Below are 19,571 nucleotides of genomic sequence, written 5' to 3'. Positions count from 1 at the left end.
GAAAAACACAGGCCAAACCTAGAAAATTGCCAAGTTGTAGCTAGAAACTAGTGTTTGTGCAAAAATGAGGAATTTGGCGGATCTAAAGGATGGGAAGTGTTTGATAAGGTATTTTAAGGATAGGGGAAGGTGTATGAACATCAGGAAACAAGTTTTGCCGGTGATTTGACCATCCAAGAAAAATTACCTTCAAAACCCTAGGAGAGGGAAATGAGCTTGCCTAGGCACAACTGAAGCATGAAAAAGATGTAAAATGACCCATTAGATACTGACATGACAATGAAAACCCTTTGAATGATGATACACTCAGCTGAATGATGACATAGACTGACATTTGGGCAAACCCTAGGCCTAATGCCTAGTGACCAAATTTTGCTTGAAGACTCACTGAAATGACAAAATTTGACCTTGACACTTCAAAATCACTTTGTAAGAGCGCATTTGATCACTGGAGGAAGGCTGGAAAGACTGACACTAACATTGGCTCCAATGGGGATGGTAGCTCCTTGGAGGTGCCAAGAACCTTAGACCTCTGGGAGAGCAGACCAGTGCCTTACAATCATTGGGCAATGGAGTCATTATTTACACATGTGACCCAAAACTTTGACACATTTATTGGATGATAACTTGACTCAACACTGACTACAACTTAACTTAATCTTGACTCAAACTGACTCGATAACAAATTGAAATGATGGAAAAAACTTGACTCTAACAAACTAACTCAAGACCTGAACTTAAAATTTAAAAATTGATGGCAGTACATAACCGCCTGTGGTTCTTACAAAACAATATACCATCAAACTATATCATAATGCCAATGCAACCAATCAAGAAGATGGCTTCTTGACTGATTCTTTGTATCAGATCTTCTGGTCAACAGTACAAACCTATCACTGGGCATCCAAAAACATAGCTGACCATGATCTCCCTCCTCACTGAACACAACAATAAATACTTTCACTGTTGGCTGCAACAAATCTGCCATTGGATCCTGGAAAACATGAAGACTTGACATTGCCACCTCCTGCTGAAAGATCAAGGTGTCTTTTGCTTCAAATTTTGATCTACCTTCATCATGTGTTTCGGTAAAAGGATGCTCATAAGCTTCAAAAAACTCTGAACAAATGGATGGGCAGATCTCTTCTTGTAAAACCATTTCAACACATGAGACATATGAAGAATCTGAAAGGTAATCCTATATGCTCTGATCTTCTATAGTTTGACAATATGGCAGGTCATCTTCATATGATATCACAACCAAATTATCAATTTCCTTTTTACATTCTTCAATGGTATCAAGCACAACATTATCGTTTAGATTGTCTGCCACAAATTCACTCAAAGAAACTTTTTCACTTGCTTGAGCAAAGATCTCACCTTGCTGTTCATGAGCCGACTGAATGACCTCCTCATGAAGACTCGGTTCTAATGACAGACTGGCAGCATGACTGAGAACATTTGAATCCATACCGCTGTCTATGATCTCAACAACAAAATTCTCCTTTTCAAGATTCAACACAAGGTATTCTTGGTCATCAAAATCTGAATCTAGAACCGAAGTGGCTGTCCTAACATTATCACATTCTTCAATCTGCATGCTGTCTTCTTCTGTGGGCAGATCTGAAACGAGCCCTTCTCTTTCATCAATTACAGCCATATGGCCATCTTCAGTCCGCTGATCTTGACAAGTATCCTCTAGAATTTCTGTGTGCTGCTGAAACGGATTTTCATATAGGGCTTCCATGATCTCAACATCCATAAAATTATCATCTTCATAATATTTCTCGAGGCTTTCAATAAAAGTATAAGCATGCTTGCAACAGTCATGAACCAAATTTAATGATGGATAAGAGTTCTTATATCGTTCAATGAACATAGCATGAAAATCCTTTAAACAGTAAATACAAGCAGGCGGCAAACTTTCATACCATGATTGGGCTTCACCTTCCAGAGTGGCCAAGAATATCTTCATCAAGCAATCTTCAGGAAAATCGATCTTGAATTTGCGAATATGCATATGAAATCTAACTAGATGTAAAGCAGCATCCTTCTTACCATCATCATTAAATATAGGCAAATTCCTTGACCAATCTACCTTCGGAATTTTATTTGGAAAACCGGGGATGTGATCTCGGCTCAGGGGAGCATATCTCCTTGCAATCTGATCCATCTTGAAAATCTCACAGCTACTGATCTCTCTGCAGTGAAGTCACCATGAAGCACTGATTGCTGGATTCTTCAGTGAAAGGAGTCGCCAGTGAATGATTTCAGCCTTTCAAGTGTCTGATCGTTGTTCACCATCAACAATCAGATCTGAACTTGATACATGTACTGGGGTGAAATGCAAATGAAGTGTTTCATTCACAAGCTCACGGAGGTCGACTGAAGGAGCATTTATCTACTTACGCTGATGTAAAACAAGAGCGTTTTCGAAGGCTACCTGGCGTACCTTCAGACTCCGTCTAAGCTTATGAATTAAACACACCAATAAGCAAACAATCACTTTGTTCTCCCCAGTATGGTCGCCAGTATGTTAGCGCTTGAGATTTCACCGTAGGCTGTGAAAGGTAAACCTTCAAGGCAACATCAAACCATTCAGCCTCGTAGCTAGCCCTACGGGGCAGGAGAAGGCTCTCTCCGGTCAATCTCGGTAGATCTTCAATGGGATGAGATGACCAACAAGTTAACACTGATATTAGGCTAGTAAACTGATTAGGAAGGTTGATTTGGGGTTTTTGGGGGTTTTGGTGGCAAATTGAGGAGCTGCAATTTAGGGTGCGGGGATTTGACACAGTTTCTGCAGGGGGATCTTTGGGGCAAGGTAGGAGCTTGTATTGATGCCTTTAGCTGTGGTGGATGGTTAGGAATGAAAGAGGAGGAACTAAAGAGAGCAAACAATGACTTTGAATTCTCTTTAGATAGCAGAAAACATAGAAATTAAACAAATTTGAAAGGAGAGCATGACAAGCATGGATTCTAACTTTATCACTTCATTTGTTTAATATGCAGCAGTATAGAAAAGAAATGAATCACATAACAAAGCTTACAATAACATGAAGAGACACACCATCAACACAATGAGTCCACAAGAATCCCAAAGATGACTGCAAAACCCTGGTCCTCCTTGGCCAAAAATTGCAGAGATACAAGTGAAATGATACAATGATAGCTTCTCCCTCAAGAGTCCAACCATGAAAATGAGCAAAAGAGTGCATAATATAGATGAGCTAACCTCTTTCCCCACCTCTAGAGGTCGATATCCCCTTCCTAGGAGCTGTTTAAACAACCTCTAAACTAAGCACTACAAAATAGGCAGTCAAAACAACTTGCCTCTAAATACTTGGAAACCAGTTCATACAGTCAATTTTACCCTTTTACATGAGAAAAACTTCTAGAAGAGTAAAACAAGAGTAAAAATATCCAAAAAGTGCCACAATTACAGTCAAAAGGACCACCATCGACCTCAGCAAGTCAAACTGGAGCTGAACTGCAAATTCTGGGCTGAACTGGTCAAATCTGGCAAAAATTTCCCAACGGGTCGCGCACATCCAGCTCAAAGGGTCACGCACTTTGGAGCCCTGTTTGGAGGCCTTCCCGTTGTCAGAATGAGGTACAGGATAGCTTGTTGGAAAGGTATCTGAGTCTACTTTCCAACCCAACCGGAATTTGTGGATTTGGAGGTCATTTTCCCAGTCAAAAGTCAATTCTCCCAAGACTACTTCTGCAGCTCAAAAAAGGGGCAGAAAGTCAAAATTTGGCTGTATTTTGACCTTTTGGAGGCCCAAAACCCCATAAAAACTCAAGATAATCCATAGGCATGTGTAAATTTGCAAGAAAAATCCAGCAATGCTGAGTTTTTGCAAAACGGAGCTACGAGGACAAAGGGTCTCACCGGGGTGAGACCCCTTGAGAAGCCAAAACCTGTAAATTTCCCAAAAATGCCAAAAATGAGCCAAAACTTCCAAAATTTTTTGTGCTTGGTGCTGTGAGTCCCCAATCAAGTACCATGCTTAGTCAAAGAGGCTTTGGCCAAAATTTGGAGTGGATCAGGCGTTTTCCTTCGTTTTTGTGCTTTGGCCAACCGTCCTTGGAGCACCTTCGTTCTCGCCGGTATTTTTGACATTTCTCTCAAACCATGACACCTGTGTAAAAAGTGAAGGAGGTTTTTCTTCCTTGGCATGTTGTGGACAAAAAAGTCTCTCAGTTTTGAAAAATTCATCTTTGATTGCTCAGAAACAGCTTTTGAGTGAAACTTGTCCCGATGTGTGAAACAAGGAATTTTGTCGAAATGGAGCGAAATGAAGGGGATATGGGGCTTCTAAATTCTTGGGGAAATTTTTGGAAGTAGGGAGGGATGTTAGGAAGCAGGGGAAAGTGGAATCTCAGAGATTGAGTGAGCGGAAGGGGTCCAAAAGGGCAAAACACAGGCCAAACCTAGAAAATTGCCAGGTTGTAGCTAGAAACTAGGGTTTGTGCAAAAATGAGGAATTTGGCGGATCTAAAGGATGGGAAGTGTTTGATAAGGTATTTTAAGGATAGGGGAAGGTGTATGAACATCAGGAAACAAGTTTTGTCGGTGATTTGACCATCCAAGAAAAATTACCTTCAAAACCCTAGGAGAGGGAAATGAGCTTGCCTAGGCACAACTGAAGCATGAACAAGATGTAAAATGACCCATTAGATACTGACATGATGATGACAACCCTATGAATGATGATACACTCAGCTGAATGATGACATAGACTGACATTTGGGCAAACCCTAGGCCTAATGCCTAGTGACCAAATTTTGCTTGAAGACTCACTGAAATGACAAAGTTTGACCTTGACACTTCAAAATCACTTTGTAAGAGCGCATTTGATCACTGGAGGAAGGCTGGAAAGACTGACACTAACATTTCTTCTACCATAGACTTTATAGCTAGGAAAATTTCTATGAATTGAGAGTCTAGCCCCATAGAACCTTCCTCTAACATTGTCTTCTGAAATTAGACTCTCCCAATTTCAGGATTAGTTTCCACCAACTCTCCTTCTCCTAATTTGAGCTTTGATCTAGTGAGCATTCACAACTAACCCAACACAAGCTTGTCTAACCTTACAACCTAGAGCTCTGATACCACTTGATCTGATATTCACCCTATGAGTGACCTCAGTTGAAGATTTATTAAACAAAAGGTATTAGAGACTCATGTGTTGGTGTGTGTGTGTTCTGTGTTATTGAAACAACAGATCGATCAGATTTCCAATACACTGAAATAAGTGAAAAGACAGTAAAGAAATACAGTAAGAAACACAAAGACATAAGAATTTTTAATAAAGAGTTCACCCTATTCTCCAGGGCTACGTCTCCGGCCCAGCTTTCAGTGGTGGCCTTGTTTTATTGTGTCTTTAAGCAGAGAATTACAAATACATGGACTCAATATGAGTTCTCCTGAAGTAGGTTTTGCTTGGAAGGGTGGTTCTTAGATTCCCCAAGCCACTCGGAGTGCACAGACTCTTGTTCTTCCTACCAGCTCTGTGACCCTCGGTCTACAATGGAAAGAGCCAACTATGATGCTCAATCCTGATAGATTCCTCTATGGGAAGGCTTGAATCTTCAAGCTCTCTAGTGCTCGATACTTCCTGTGGTCAGCTCGGCCCTCTGTCTCCTCTGCTTGGCTTTACTGCTCTTTGTGTTCACTATCTCTCTTGGTCGCTTGGACTCCTCTTAATTTCAAGATTTCTAATTGACTCTTCTCTTCTTCTCGACTGTCTTTGTTCATCGCTTTAGTCATTCGATCCCTGTGCCTATTCGGTTCCTCTCCTGCCTGCGTCGATTCACCTTCTGCAGCTGCGCTTGGAATTTCTTGTTTTGCGTGAGCATGAATTCTCAGGAAGCGGCCACGTGTCTCCATCTAACTGGTGCCAGCATGCTCCGTCAGCTCGTTTCTTCCGTTACGTCGTGTAGACATTCTTTCTCCACCGTGGCGATCAAATAGACTCCTAATCCCTTTAGAACGCGCTTAATCCCTGTCGATTCTGCTTCCTCCATCAGTTGTAATCTCAGCCATCCGATCTGGGCTCCTCTAGATCCAACGTCATACGGACGTCGAGCGCGGTTGACTTGCTCGACCGATAGCACGCGATCACAACGGTTTTTATCTCACCTCCGTTGCCACGCGTCGATCACTGAGTGGGATCGGTCTGCTCTCCTCCAAAACCTCTTGCCGTTCAAGGGCGCCCTGATTGATACCACCGGTTTTCTAGAGCGCGGGTCTCGCCTTTGTCCTTTAGCTCTTTTTGTTTCTCCGCCCGCAGTTCTCTGGCTCCTAATGTGACCGAGTGCTTAAGGCTTTTCCATCTTAGCCCTATTTGCCTAGCGATGCGCGATTATCAAAATCGCCTCCTTTTCCCGATCTGGGGCTCCCAGGGGTTGTTTTGACCTCCTGCGCGGTCTCCATGGGCCTCAGTCAGTGCGCTTTGACCGAGGTCCTCGTCGTTCCACGTTGGCGGCCATTGCCATTGGTTCAAGGCGTTTTTTGATCGCTCTTTTGGAATTTTCAGGGATTTGTTCAACTCGATACAGTCAAGGTTCTTTGACAGACATTCATGGATCCAATTCGGATCACTAAAGCTTCTTCAAGCGAACAAATGACCATCAAAGACCCCGTGCACTTTGCCATGCGGAGGTGAAGCTATGATACACCATGAAGACATCCATCACCCAACAACACTATAGCTCGACATGCACTCCAGCGGCAGCACGAATGTGCCAACATTCTCATGTCAAGTCACATCATGAGTCATGTCACCCACATCTCCACTATGGGCTTGTTTTTATTCAATATGATTTAATGTAGAAGCCGAAGAGACCCACTTGTTGAACAAAGAGTCATGTAAGTCGAAAAGTCATGGAAATCAAATGGTCATGAGGGTAGTTGAATAGCCACAAGGGTCATTTTCACCCTTGGCTAAAAATACCCCCTCATTCGTACATGTAAGGGACTTTTTCACCTCATCTCCTCCCACATAGCCAAGAGAGTCTCTAATCTTTTCTTTGAGGAGTAGTAGTGGCTCCAACGTCCCGCACTTGGGGTTAGTGATGTATGGTGTAACAATGTGTCCTGGAAATGTGTATGGTGTATTACATAATCTATTAATGGAAATGTGTTGTATATGTTTTTAATGATGTCTCGCCCGTGTTGACTGCTCTCCCAAACATCAGACAAACCTTTCACATGAAGCTTGTTGTAACAACCATTGCACTCATTTGGACTGATCCGTGAGTGTTGTACGTGTTATCTTACTTTGTATGTTGTGACTGCCATATCCGTGTGGACTGCTCTGCGGGAAGTTGTGCATGTCTTGTTGTGTTGTGTGTTCCTAACAGTGTTGGGACTACTTCAAATCGTCCTGGAACTCACTCTCACCCTCTCCCTCGATAGTGAAAGAACCATTGACACAAGTGACACTTACACTCACTAGGCATGCGAACCTCACTTCTCAAAGATAAAGCAGACCACTCTCTTGTGCTGACAAGCAAGAGTTGAGGAAAATCCTTAAGATAATGGCAACTGGGCCATCATACCAGATGGGACTCCCACACCAAATGGTGTGAGGTCTAGTTGGGACTTCATACTGGGGTGATCCCATTAATGTTGGCAGGTCCAGCACCGTCAACATTTCTGGTGCTAGAAGGAGCGAAACCAATTGTACATGGTTGAAATTCCCCTCACACTCACTCATCAATCATCTGGTCAAGGCAATAACTCACACTTCCTCTCACATGACTCTGCAGTTGGATACTCCTCACTTCCCAGAATTTAAAACGAGATTTCATATCAGCACCTTTGCTCCATCTGTCCTGTCATTCACCAATTCGCGAAAGTCATTGGACTGATCCCAGGTGTACATCATCTTCCACACACATCTAGGAAGCCAAAGGTCACTCCCACAAGAGTTGTTGTATCAAAGGTGGAAGAAGCAGTCCTTGCCACACTTGAAGGTCTAGAGGAAGCTATTGAAGATAGAGTGGAAACTCCAATATTCCTTGAAGACAAACAAGGCACTCTTGTCATCTTGGGATTGAACTCCGATATAGGACGGGGGGGGGAGGCAGTGGAGGAGGTGGAGGAGGATACGAACCAAAAGACTCAGATCTGGAACCATCATACTTTGAAGCAGAGGAAGAAGATGAAGAAGACGAAGAGCTAGTTGACCAAAATCTTGAATGGATGACTCAGGGATCATTGGCTCTTCCGAATGTTCTGCACAAGATGCCAAAGCGAGCGAAGAGAATGAACATCAAGTTCAACCCTGACAACATGGTGAAGGCAGAAGACCACTTAGACAACTTCTACCTACAACTGTAGACTCTTGAGGTACGTTATGATGACGTAGCATGTAGATTGTTCCCATGTAGCTTGGATGGTCACACAGCTTCTTGGTATCATAGCCTTCCACCCAACTCCACACAAAACTAGGGTTCTTTCAAACATATGTTCCTTGAAAAGTTTGCGGATGACAAGACCCCGACCATGCTACTCAAGGAATGGGGAAGCCTCAGGATGGAGGGAAAAGAGAAAGTGGAAGACTTCAATAAGAGGTTTATGCATTTTTTGAACAAATTTGCAGCAAACACTAAACCTCATGACTCCATCACTGTTGACTATTACACGTCTGCACTACCGACCACCATTGCACAGTTCATCAAGCGAGTTATGAAGCCAACACTTTTAGAAAGATGCAAAGAGGCTATTGTCGTTGAAAAGGACTTGCGTGCAATTGGACTAGTCATCAAGGATGATGAATCAACGAAAGACTCCAAGCATGCAAGAAGAAAGCCCCAAGAAATGGTGAGCAAGGGTAGACACAAGGAAGCAACTGATATTGAGACCCTCACTCGCCCTGTCAAGAACTTGACCACCCAAATGTCCGAACTCAAGCAACAGAAAATGGACACATACGCAAGCATCCAACTGCCTAGACAGAGACAAGAAAATAGCTCATCAAGCAACAACTGGTTCGCTTTCAAATTTGCGTAGAAGATTGTGTTCCAACTCGATCATTGCATTGATCCTAATTCTTGTTCCTTCCATGAAGAGTTCCACCCCTAGAACTCTTGTTTAGATTGGAAGTGAGTCAATACCTTTGTCTACAATCATACACTCGATGCAAAATGTGATATGCAGGAGTATCCAGAAGATATTGATGATAACGAAGAGGTTGCACTTGATGAAACACCAAGTTCTGGGCATGTGGTGAACGCGTATCAATGCTCACAATTAATCTCAAAGATGAACACTGAGAAGCATCCCCAAAAGAAAAATGATCATTATGATCTTAGGAGTAAAGGGGCTCCCGTTACACTTGGGGAAATGCAAGATAAAGTGAGACAACTCATAAAGAAGGTTGATCCACCAGTTGTCTCAAAGAAACAAACACAAATCAAGTCCGGGAAGATAGCAGTGGATAAGAGTACATCCATGATCGGGAAGTTGCAGAACACTCCACCAGACAACACGAACATCCGTTCCACCCCGGACACCTCAATGAGTCTTCCACCTCTAGACTACAACATAATCGATGACATGAAGAAAAATCGGGTGAACATCAGTTTTTTTGAGTTAGCCAAAGTCTAAATTCAGTGAAATATCATGCTGCATGCGTTGGGAAAAATAGCAGCGGACAGCGCAACCTCTTCTCGTAAGGAAGCATGCACACCTCCTGGATCACTATCTACTGTGCTCAATACACTCCGGATGAAATAAGAAAACGCAGGTTGCCCCCCATTCCTGCTTTCATTTGAATTTTTCAACTACAATTTTCACAGCTGCTTGGTTGATTCTAGTGTGGCAACCAACATCATGCCGCTCTCCATTGCTAAGAATATCAATGCATGATGGAGCAAAACATCTGCGAGAATCATCAACCTTGATAGAACCTCAGTACCAGCCATTGGTGAACTTTGAGACGTGATCATCTGATTATCCCATGACAGTCGAGTCCACCAATGCATCAACATAATTTTTGTGGACATACCGGAAGCATATGGCCTGCTAGTCAGCAGAGATTGGTCCAGCAAGCTAGATGGATATTTTACTACAGAATGGTCTCACATGTGGCTTTAGTACAAGGGCAGATGCAACCAAATCCAGGTGTTATCCGAGAGGTATATGAAACACAATATCACTCCCCTTAACGGTGAGAATGAACTGTTGGCCTTTGTAGAACTCATGTTTGGCAACTGCCTCCTGGAAAATACATTGGAGTGTTATCCTACATGGCTAGCTCCAACCTCATCAGACAAGCAGTTGGGACTCCTTCCTCGCTCAACTAATGATAATGAAACTTGTATAGCTTGTTTTTCCGCTAGTAGAAATAGTAGCAACAATGGTAGTAGCAGCAGTACCAGCATGCCAAATGGTCCATATACAGACAAGTTGTGGGCCATCAGACTTGACAAATCAGGAACACATGATGGCTCAAGGACCGAGTGTATCTTAGTCATCCAAAACAATGAACAATGCATGATTTAGAGCCTTTTTAAGTTCAAAGGCACAAACAAAAATGTTGAGTATGAAGCACTCATGTTGAACACACAAAAGACCAACACTATTAACGAACAAAGCAACCTCAGAACCGACCACTATCTGAATACGTCCAATCTTAGTACAAGCTACACACTACAACAACGACAAATTGTTGACTACTTGATCAAACAGTATTAGGATGGGTCTGTACGAGTAGATGATGACCTGAGTACATAATGCATGTGAGTAATCGAACATGAGATTCCAGGTAAAGGAGGAAACAAGCCATTGCAACAAAGAAAAAGTAACACATACATGTTGTTTTCACTCCTTCCACCAAAAATATTGACTAACATTTTAAGTGTTTGGATTACTTGCAGAGTTTATCATCATACTTGGTATTCTAATTTAAATCCTGCAAGTAAGAAATCTGGGAAAATCCGCTAATGCATTGACTTTAGAAACTTGACCCCTACCTAAATAAAAACAACTACCTCATGCCATCATCCGAGCCCATGTTGCACACAGTACCCAAAACAATGGTGTTGTCTTCATTTGAAGGTATTCTAAAATGCCACCATGTTCCAGTAACAGAACCCGGTGGACTTGCATTGGTCCACAAGAAGCTTGGCCCACACACATATCATTTTTAGTCACTAGGTAGGAGTATGTACAACCTACATGCCAACAACCAAGATCTCAAACATTATTTTCTGTAGGCCGGGTCATGCCCGTGCCTTGTACATAGTCTTCTTATTGCTTGTTGTTTCATTTGGTTTGCTTTTCTTATTATCTTTGCTTTTTCTTTGTTTGATTTTGCTTACTATTTTTGTTCACGTTCATTTTGTTTGTTTGAAATATTACTAATTTTGCTTCCAGAAATAAGTGTTGCCAACTACTACATCTTGGCTTTTGAATAGAGTATGTGGCTGGAATTTGAGGAAACTCGTGACACTGCAGCACTTGGCCAATCTTGTGTCCGCCTTCTCTGTGCTTGGTTGTAACTTTTGGTCGAAGAAGTCCTGATGGAAAATACAAATGTCTGCAAGGGAAGTTTCGGCCCAACCATGAACCTGTGTCCACACTAGGAAGCCCCATTCATGCACTCAGCCCTTTGCTCTGTGTGTTCAAACTCATCCAACTGGTAGAAACGGAGAAGGGAAATCTAAACGAGCAAACCTATGTCATGATGACCATTTTTTTTGAAGTTATGATGACTAGACTCCCCTCTAACAGTTGGACCATCACCCTGTCATCGACTCAATTGACTATCAACCAAAACAACATAGAAGCACCAAGCTAGTATTTTCAAGTTGCACTGCCCGCAAGGAATTCAATCAACTCTCATGCAAGCCACCAGACAATCGAACCCGGAAGTCACCTCAGGACTAACTCCCCTAAAAAATTGCACAAAGGCCATTGACCTCACCTGCTCAACTGACTGAGGAAATTGCGCACACAGGCTGGACATATACCAAGTGCCTGTCCCTGTCTCCCTTAGAAAATTGCGCAGTTTTCCCAGTCAGTCATCCTAACAGTCGAATTACTGTTCATCTCAGAAATTGCGAAGTGTTCATGAGCAGGCCTTCTGCTGCCCATTTGTCAGCTCAGCTCAGAAATTGTGTAGAGATGATTAGCAAGTCGGCCTCCCAGCCTCAGTGCAGTTTTCTTTGCCAACAGTCCCTAGCAGCAGACTGCCAATTCCCTCCAGGAATTGCGCATTTTCAATTTCCATTGACTCTAGCAGCCAACTGGTAGTTCCCTATGGGAATTGTGTAGTTTTGGCTGCCAGTGACTCAACAGTCAAATGGCAGTTCCCTCTAGGAATTACGTAGTTTTGGCTGCCATTCTCCCCGGCAGTTCCCCCAAAAACTTGTGCAATACCGACCTGCTGACCCTTCATGTGGCTTGGCCCATTCCTCTAGAAAATTACGCAAATCTAGTTGTCTAGCCCCGCTACCTATTCATTCTGAAAAATGTGTAGAGCATGCCTACCTTGCCTTCCAGCAGCCTAGAAAAGTTTGCACAATTTTGCCTCGCAATCGAGCTAGACCATGCAGAAAGTTGTTGTCGTCCCAAATTTTCCATCTCCATCACTCAGTGACTCTTGTGTAGTTTTCATCAGCAGTGCCCAGAGTCATCATCCTGCTTCACAACCTTGCTTCCTCTCCTGGTCACCTGCATCCAAAATGATCATGTGTCATGGTACACTAGGAGGTTTTGGATTTGATGTCGTCTTGTCATGAGTGGCTGCAGGTACAGGTACACCAACAAACATGGCAAGATGACGAATGGGATGAATGAAGGGAGCACATGCGGAATGACAGGTTCACCAATGGATGAGCGAATAAAGCATGTAAAGCGGACGAATGTGACGAACATGCACCTTCACAAACATATGAGCATATAAAGCCTTCCAGCATGCAAGCAAGGAACAACATGCTAAAGCTTCATCAAGCGAACCAAGGACCATCGAAGACTTCGCGCACTTCTCCATGCATAGGTGAAGCTATGATACACCATGAAGACATCCATCACCTAGCAGCACTATAACTCAACATGCACTCCAGTAGTAGCACAAGTGTACCAGCATTGTCATGTCAAGTCATGTCGAGTCATGTCATGATTCATGTCGCCCACATCTCCACTATGGGCTTGTTTTCAATCAATGTGATGTAACATGGAAGTCCAAGAGACCCACTTATTGAACAAAGAGTCATGTAAGTCAAAAATTCATGGAAGTCAAATGGTCATGAGGGCAGTTTAATAGCCACAAGGGTCAGTTTCACCCTTGGCTATAAATACCCCCTCATTTGTACATGTAAGGGACTTTTTCTCCTCGGATCCTCCCACATAACCAAGAGAGTTTGTAATATTTTCTTTGAGGAGTAAGTAGTGGCTCTAACACCCCGCACTCAGGGTTAGTGATGTATGGTGTAACGATGTGTCTTGGAACTTTTTCTTAATTCAAAAGCCTACTAAGAGGCCAACACATTTTCACACATGTATTGTATCTGTTGTAAGACTAATCTTTAACACTTGTAATGCATGTTGATTTAACCTGTGTTCTACATCTAAACTATTTCATTTGTTGTAATGCATAATCTATTAATGGAAATGTGTTGTATAGGTTGTTAACATTGTCTCGCCCATGTAGACTGCTCTCTCAGACATCAGATAGACCTTTCACATGAAGCTTGTTGTAACAACCATTGCACTCGTTTGGATTGATCCATGAGTGTTGTATGTGTTATCTTACCTTGTATGTTGTGACTGTCGCATCCGTGTGGACTGCTCCGCTAGAAGCTGTGCATGTCTTGTTGTGTTATGTTTTCCTAGCAGTGTTGTAACTGCTCCCAATCGACCTGGAACTCACTCTCACCCTATCCCTCAACAATGAAAGAACCATTGACACAAGTGAACTTACACTCACCAGGCACTCGAACCTCACTTCTCAAAGACAAAGAAAACCACTCTCCTATGCTGACAAGCAAGAGTTGAGGTAAATCCTTAAGATAATGGCAACTGGGCCATCATACCAGATAGGACTCCCACACCAAATGGTGCGAGGTCTAGTTGGGACGGGTGATCCCTTGAACGTTCGTGGGTCCAACACCATCAACAGATGGACATGTGATCGTTTATGAGTCCAAGAAGTTAAATGAGCACAAGAGGAATTATGTGATTCAAAACCTAGAGATTACAACCATAGTGCACACCTTAAAAATGTGGAGTCACTACTTGCTCAAGAGGAATTTATTGTTATGATAGATCACAACAATTTTGAATTATTTTTTTGATCATCCTTGATTAAATTCCAACCAAGCTAGGTGGATGACATGTACTAGCGAGTTTTATTTTGAAATCAAAGACATCAAGGGGAAAAAATTAGTGGTTCATGCACTCAATAGAAGCATTCCAATGATACATATGGTAGCCATCAATACATGTGAGATAGACATCAAGGAAAGAAATAAAGAATCATTACAAGAATATAAGAATTTCCAACACATATGTTAAGGCTTGCAAAAAGAGCCCAAGGGGCCAATAGGAGAAAAGTATAAGCTAATCATAGATAGATTATTATTGTATAGAGGTAAATTGTACACATCTAATGTAGTTGACTTGAAGAAGCTTATAATGGATGAGCTTCATAGAAGGCCATATGCAAGTCACCCGTGATACAAAAAGATAATAACAACTACCAATACATCGAATTATTGACCAAAAATGATGAAACAAATTGAAAAATATATTGCTAAATGTTTAGAATGCTAATAATTTAAAGTGGAACGAAAACACACAAGAGGATTATTGTAGCCAATAACAATTCCAGAATGGAAGTGGGAATTCATACCAATGGACTTCATCTTTGGTTTAACAAGAACCCCAAAGAAACATGACACAATCATGGTGGTGGTGGATAAGCTGGCCAAAGTAGCTTACATTATAATTGTGAAGTATACAAAGTCTACATATAAGGGAATTGATATTGTGTATATTTTCATGAAGGAGATTTTTAGAATGCATGGTATTCCCAAGAAGATTATATCTACTTAGGATGAAAAGTTCACTGCAAATTTAATACTTTAATAATAATAGTATAGTTTTTTACATTAACACTAGATATAATAATAATACTATCATAATATTAGAAATCAGTGCCAAGCAAACAAATAATTACTTTGTTATACAAAACCATAGCTGAATTTCTACAAACCCTAATTGTTGCAGAATTTTTGTTCCCTTTCAAACCACTCTTCCTATTGCTAATGCCAAGGGAGGGAGTGGTGTTCCCTTATACAACATGATTTTCTCTAAAGGAAAAAACTTGAACCAATCATCGAATACGATTCTCAATTATTCATACTCGAAACCAGATGGAAAGCAGTAGAAAAATAATTTTTTAGCTTGCCACTATAGTAAATTAAGGCCATGGAATATTTTTCCCAAAGCAACCATCAATCCCAAATTTTTAGGTGCACTCAAATCAGATTGGTGAATACATATAGTACATGTGAGATCATTTTCTTGTTGGTAGATTCCTTAGAATATGGCCATCAAGAAAAGCCCTATCCCACTAGGTATACAATAAATGGAATCCTGAATGTCATATTAAGCTAGAAATAGGAGCAAATGGTTTATTTACTAATACCCTTAAAAACCTATAGGATCATAGCCAAGAATTCAAGAATGGTACATATTTCATTAACTTGATGGGGCTTTATTTGTGGTTCTGGACTAAGCATTTTGTTCTTGACAAAGTGGATTTCATGTTGGAAGTTGTGTGGATCAGTATGTATTCGATATCACGAGAATTTTGGGATGAGGAAACCCTAGCAATAATTGGGAATAACTTGGGAGACTTTCTCAAAATTTCTGAGCTGAACAAGCAAGAAATATATATATATATATATATATATATATATATATATATATATATATATATATATATATATATATATATATAATGCCATAATATGTGTATATAAGAATATTTCAAAGACCCTCCTAGAACCAATAGACATTTACTACCAGGATGATTGTTGGAAGCAAACACTTAATTATGAACATATGTCATTTAGATGTTAGTGATTCCATGAATATGGCCATTTCTATATATAAAAAAAAATTATCCTTATTTATGAAGGAACAAAATGAAATACATATTTAAACACGAACATAGAGGTACAACAAAAATAACTTCAATTAATAAATATCAAGTGCTAAAAATTGTTTGCATAAATAAGAGAAACAAATTAGCTCGAGTGATGGTGGCTTATCTTTGAGAAAAGATTTTTCGGCTACATGCCTTCTGAACTAAGCTACAATGAGGCTCTTAGGAATTTATCATCAAGAAAACATGGAAGACCCTAAACATCCAAAAACCTAACCCTAAGAGATGAAGTTCCAAGAGCTTGTGGGCCCCGTTGGGGTTAGTTGGAACATCAACTTCTTGGGATCATAATTTTGGCATATGATATCTATTTGGTACACAGGATAGCCCATTATAAATGTTTTCCCAAGGAAAAAAACTTTCAACTACAAACCTTTTCCATAAGCTACAAGTTATTCCACTTCCCTAAAAAACATCATTTAGGGCCACAAAATGACCTTAGAAGTTCAAGACCTGAAAAAATTTCAGAAATAGAAAACTGTGGAAATAGGAAACTATGTTGGAAATTAGGAAAATTGAAAGGAAATAGTGTTGGGGGTCCAAGTGGAATTGGGAGGTGGCCACAAATATCCACCTGGATCAATCCTCCCCCCTTAGGAAGCAGTGGTCCCCATTGCAATGAGTGCCTCCATGAGGTGGGGAAAATTTTGCTGAATTTGGTCCCTGGTGAGCCACTTGCCTTAGTGCAGGAGTTGGCTAGCTTTGACAACCCGATACATATAGATCCTATGTTAGTGAGTATTTTTAACATGTGTGTCCATGATCTAATTAGTTGTGGCCTATTTGATGCAATTTTTATTGAGCTTTGTTGGTGTCAGTTTCTTAGCAATGTTTGATGCGTCCAACAATGGTGGGAAGTATGGCCGAAGGTGGTCCACATTGAATACGGGGTGCAAGATAAGGAATGGATGGATACTTAGCTCAAATTAATTTTCACCCACAACCTCATTGATGGTGTAAGGCTCATATCGAAATGGTCAAATCTTTCAATGGGATTCAGCAAGGTGTCCCTTCTAGAGATGAAACCACATCTTGTCGCTCACTTGAAACTTATTTTGGAACCTGATGTTGATCATGACGATGTTTATAATTGGAATTAACTTTATCCATGATATCATGAACCTGTTAGCATATGTGTTGGATGTGTTCAATAAACTTGATGGTTTTATTAGCTTCAGATTGTACATGTGCATATTATGCTTGTGTAGTCGCAAGAGGCATGGAAGCATCAATTGGGTAGAACTGTTGAAATCCTAGGCCCACTTAAAAGGGGTTATGGGCAGTGGAGCTATATAGATCTCTATTATGCTTTGTGTTATGTAAGGAAGAATCTCATCCCATGTATGTGGATGCTTGGAGTTGTACATCTGTATTATGTGAACTATCATCCTGATGACGACCTTTGTTTGGCCATCAGTTTAGGGATGGAATGTAGTCAATTTGGTGAGTTTAGTGTCCAAAAATGGCCATAGGATTAACCAAAATATGCTTAGGATCTTGCTATCCCAATCCAATATAATGGTCTGTAGGATCCCAGAATGTACTCACACTCATTTAAAGAAGATTTTGGTAGAGTCTTCTATGATACTCTTCTTGCAAGTAGCCAATATAAACATCTTAGAATATCTATCAATGACCAAAAATACATAGTCATTATCATGCTTATAAGAATGAAGGACAAAAATATAATCCATGCAGATCGACTCCCAAAGATGGCTAGGAGTAGCGAGAAGAGTGTACAATCCTTTATTCTTAATGGTTGGCTTGGCAATGGCACAAGCAGTGCAGGATCTGATGTATCTTCCAATATCTTGTCAAGTTTTTTACCAATAAAAATACTTCAGTAGTACTGTCACTTTTTTTTCTAGATCAAAATGTCCTGTGACCCAACTATAATGCACCTTGAAAAATCAACTTGGCATGTTTGTTTGAAGGAAAAAAAAGTGCCCTAGGTGGAATAATAATGTTTCCTGGAGGTTGAAGTATGGAACTTGATTGCTATCCATCAACATTTTGTATGTGGTGGAAAATTCTATATCATTTTTTTATAGTTGCAGCCTTCTAGAAGTCTCATGCCCACAAGAGTTGAGAACAATGGTTAGTGCCACAATCGAGAGCCGACTGAGGAAATCTGCAATGTTATTGGTGTTTCCCTTCTTGTATTTAATATTCAAATGCGATTGTTGCAGATATGTGCCCCATTTATAATGGTGATCATTGTAAAACTTATATTGTGTCCATATAAACTGAAGAGGTTCGTGATCTATGTGGATGATCTTCTCCTTCCCCAGAATGTAATATTTCCATTGTCAGTAAGTTTGCATGATGGAATACATCTCCTTATTGTAGGTGGGGTATTTCTAAATCATATTAGAGAGAGTCTCATTATGATAGGCCAATTAATGCCCTTGGTAGGTGAGAACTACACCAATAGCATAGTCGGAGGCATCTCTCTCAATTTCAAATGGTTGTTATAGGTTTGAAAATGTGGGTATTGGCGCAGAGAAAAGGTGGTGTTTCATATCAATGAATTCCTTTTGTTGGGACTTGAACCAAAAGAAACTTTATTTCACTTTGACCTTGGTAACTTGACTCACATGCCAAGTGATATGAAAGAATCCCAACAGAAACCTTCGATAGAAATTGGCAAGCCCCAAAAAGTTGTGAAGCCCTAGTAAAGTTTTCAGGGCTGGTCAATCCAGAATGACTTGGATATTAGCTGGATCCACATGCATTCCTTGTTCATCAATGATGTAGTCCAAATACTAGACCTTGTTCATTCAAAAGGGGAATTTCTATAATTTGGCACATAGTTTGTGCTATCACAGGGTTTGAAGGACCTTCCAAATATGGTGCAAGTGCTCTACTCAAACTTTGCTGAAGATGAGGATGTAATCTAGATATACAACCAAAAACTAGTGAAGGGCCACAAGATGTCATCCATTAGTCTAGTAAAACTTTCAAGGGAAGTTTTCAACTCGAAGGGCATGATCAACCACTCAAAAAGGCCCTCCTTGGATTTGAAGGTGATCTTCCACACATTTGTGGGTTCTGGTAGAAATTGGTGATAACCAAACTTCAAATCAATCTTAATGAAGTGCTTTCCCCCCTTGAGCTAGTCAAGAAGGTCATCAATCTTGGTGATCGGGTACTTGTTCCTAACAATGATTTTTTTCAATTCACGATAATCAATGCAGACTCTCTAAGTCCCATACTTATTTTGTACGAGTACAGTTGAGATCCCTAGTTAGATGTGCCCTTTTTGTATTTTCTCTTGAATCTTCTTCTTTATTTCCTTGTTTTCCATAAGAGAGCGACATTATATTGGATCATTGGGTAGAGGACCTCTGGGAGTCAGATAGATTGAATGCTTGACCTAAT

The sequence above is a fragment of the Pinus tabuliformis genome, chromosome 2_1 (assembly GCF_031772625.1).
Source record: "Pinus tabuliformis cultivar Carrire ecotype Pingquan chromosome 2_1, CPIR1, whole genome shotgun sequence".
NCBI lineage: Eukaryota > Viridiplantae > Streptophyta > Pinopsida > Pinales > Pinaceae > Pinus > Pinus tabuliformis.
This window is presented reverse-complemented; position numbering follows the sequence as displayed.